We start from the raw sequence: 3,719 nt of genomic DNA on the forward strand, positions 1-3,719 counted from the left end.
CACCAATTTCACATTTTCCTAAAGTAACTAAGATTGGGAATTTATAATGTATAGTTACTTTATAATTCATTATACTTTTAACGAGTATTTAAAGTCGTATCCTACCCGTTCGGCTAACGACCCTCCACCGATCAAGGAAGCGGTGGGTGAGAGTGGACACCCATTAAGTCACCATTTTATAGGCAACAACCTTATACCCCCCTTATAGACCGGTTTCGTGAATGAGGCCTACTAAAGGTAAGAATGACATATTCTTATACATATCTATATAATAAAATTATAATAATAGTATAAGTGTTGATTTTTAAACTTTTTAAAAATCTAAGGTTTAATTTGGAATTAAAGTATTAAAGTGTAAGACTTTTCAAATTCCAAAACTTCAGGGCAAGATTTGAAACTATTCCAAGTGTCTTCAATATCTTCAATTTGTAACTTATGAGTTTTAATTGTTCATAAAAATGAAGACTCTTCATTTTATGAAACCTCTTTAGTTCTTTAATCATAATTAAAAGAAGTGACTTTTGGTTATCCATAACTTGAGGACAAGTTATGGACACCATCATAGCCATTAAGATCATGAATTAAACACACATGGAGGTTACACATAATTCCTATGATCTTCTAAACTCATATGAACACAAATTCATGTCAAGCAATTTCAAGAAAATCATATAAACATATACAATACTTGAAAATTGATAAAAGTCATGTAAAATGGGTTAACATAATCATTATCATTTTGAAAAACAGATTTTACAAGTCCAAAACAGATTGGGATAATGATCTTAATCCATTTCCAGCAACAAAACTCGAAAAAACTGCCCAGCACGCTCCTACTCGTCGAGTGCATTATTCTACTCGTCGAGTAGGATGAATTTGTTCATGGACTCGGCGAGTCCTCCCCATGGACTCGGCGAGTCCAGTCGTCAGAGTGCAGAATTTTCGATTTTTATGCAGTTTTGCATCAAGTATACAGAAAACAATCCTAGGCTCTGATACCACTGATGGGGTTTGAGCATTCTAACACTTCCTAAGTGTACATGCAACCCTAATAACCTTGAATCTATGTTTTCTCTATATACATGCAAATTTCTTTTCAAGGTTATTTCCTAACTAGCATGGCATGGGGATTACATAGAACATAAAACTAGTAGAAATACATACCTTGTTGTTGCTTGGATTCCTTCAAGACTTTGTGAGCCTAGCACCCCAAATGTTGTGCCTCAAATGCTTCACACAACACCACAAGACTTGGAATAACTTGAGAGAATACTTCTTACACTTGAAAATCGGTTATGCCCTCACTAGAAACACTAGGTCACGATTTTGCTAGCCATAGGGTTCCTTTTATAGTGTTGTCACAATTAGGGTTTACCCATGAATGCCCTTAATTGTCATGACTCTTGATTTCTCATGACCCATGGGTTTGTAACTCCCATGGACTATCCATGGAGCTCCATATGGTTATAACCAAACCCATAAACCATGGATCATTAATCCACCACAAAAGAATTGATGATTGTCATAATCAACCCTATATATTTAATTAGTCTCACTTTGATCACCAAATTAATATTAGATTAATACTTGATCAATACTAATTAAATAATACTATTATTAATATATTAGCACTTATAATATATAAATAATCATAAGTGCCTTATTCTCTCATCTAGTCTATCCAAGTATTGCAATGCCATGCAACCCAAATGGACCATGCCGGGTCGGGTCAAGTACATACCAAATAAAGTTATGGACTTAGACACTATATCCAACACAGACTGCTGAAAAGTTGAAAGTGATTAGGGAGAGAATGTTAGCAGCTCAGGATCGTCAAAAGAGCTATGCTGACAAGAAAAGACGACCGATGACTTTTGAAGTTGGAGATTCGGTTTTGCTTAAAGTCTCGCCGTGGAAAGGACTTATAAGGTTTGGAAAAAGGGGAAAGTTAAGCCCAAGGTTTATTGGACCGTTTAAAGTTCTTCAGAAGATTGGGAACCAAGCATACAAGCTCGAATTACCCGAAGAACTGAATGGAATTCATAACACTTTCCATGTGTGTTATTTGAGGAACTTTACTGGAGAAGTTCCCGACATAATTCCAATTTCTGAGTTAAGAATTGATGAGAACAAAAGGTTAATTGAAGAACTAGAGGCGATCGTTGACCGAAATACTAAGAAGTTACAACACAAGATGGTCAAATTAGTGCTTGTCCGTTGGAAACATACGAATGGGCCAAATCTCACCTAGGAAACGGAGAGTGACATGATGAGTCGCTATCCGCATTTGTTTGTTGATGTGTGATTACGGGGACGGAATCATCCTAAGGTGGAGAGAATTGTAACGTCCGTGTTTTTGGGCTAGGCATTAATGTTGATGTAATAGTCTAGGTTAAACTTTGTAACTCATTTTGAAATAATAAGAATGTATTATTTGAGTATTATGTGTTTTATGCTTAATTGTGTGGCTTAAATGAATTAAGACTAAAAATAAGCGTAATAATAAAATATTAGATAAGCCCAATATCTATGAAGGAAGTTGTAGTGGTCGTGACAAGGGTTCCGGATATTTAAAGAATGTCGAAATCCGAGTTATAACGAATAAGTTATGACCATTCGCCAGGGCTTGTAGATCTGGTATCGTTAGTCATCAGAACTTGTAGATCGGACTTTGGTGTGTCGAACGACTATAAATCTGGTTCCGGTAGAAGGCGATTTCATCACATCTTATCAGATCTAACAACAAAACATCATATAAGTGGTGGTTGTTCCGGTCTGATCCATTTAGTACGCCCAGCGTAGTTGGAGAGTACGCCCAGCGTACATGTCGACGAGCCAATACGCCCAACGTACTGCTTGTAGAGGGAGTACGCCCAGCGTACTCTGAAGTTACACCCAGCGTAATCGCAGGGATCAGCCCTTATAAATAGAACTCAAGGGCTGCCGAGTTTTGTTGCTCATTTCTTTCCTCTCACTCGTTATTGCCTCGTTTTGCGTGCAAGTTATACCCCGAAGCCCCGATATCATTCCCGAGACCCGAAGCAAGTCCCGAAGCCCTGAGGATCGCGAGAAGTAAAGTTTCTGAGCCGAAACTCTGCCCCAAGAAGCCCAGTTTTTGGAAGATATCCCGGTTTCATCGAAGATTATTATTTTAAGAGTCGTAGTGTTGTCCGAGCATCATCTTATCACGTGAGTGTATATTCCTTTTCTTCTAACACATAGATACGAAGTATTCTCTACAAAATATGTGTTATGTGTTTGTATATTATTTCCTTATTTGAAATATTTATTAAATGAATGATTTGTACAGGTTTTAAGCTGTATATAAATGTATATATTTTTATCTACTAATATGTTGGGTAGAACATGGGTAGACAGTTGTTGTGTGATGAAATAAAATGATGAGAGGCCTAGATGCGATTGTGATCTAGTCATTCAGCAAAATATGGATGACGACCACGGACTTTTCTAGACAGTTCTGTGGAATGCTGGCAGGCTCATAACCTATAGGTGTTGGTGAACTTGGGTGTTCATTCGCTCTATTCTATATCCCTCATGGTTGCCTTAGGACATTCATTGCTGAGGAAACCCCTTTGCAGTAGTGTCCGTCCCGATGAAAATCCTAGATTAGGTCCCTTGTAATAGTTGTTGTCATAGGGACGTAAAAGTGAGGATAACGGGAATGGGTAGTCGGGTTATTGTTGGTTGGTGAAATTAAA

This window comes from Lactuca virosa, chromosome 4 (assembly GCF_052849685.1).
Source record: "Lactuca virosa cultivar CGN04683 chromosome 4, Lactuca_virosa_CGN04683_v6, whole genome shotgun sequence".
Taxonomy (NCBI): Eukaryota; Viridiplantae; Streptophyta; class Magnoliopsida; order Asterales; family Asteraceae; genus Lactuca; species Lactuca virosa.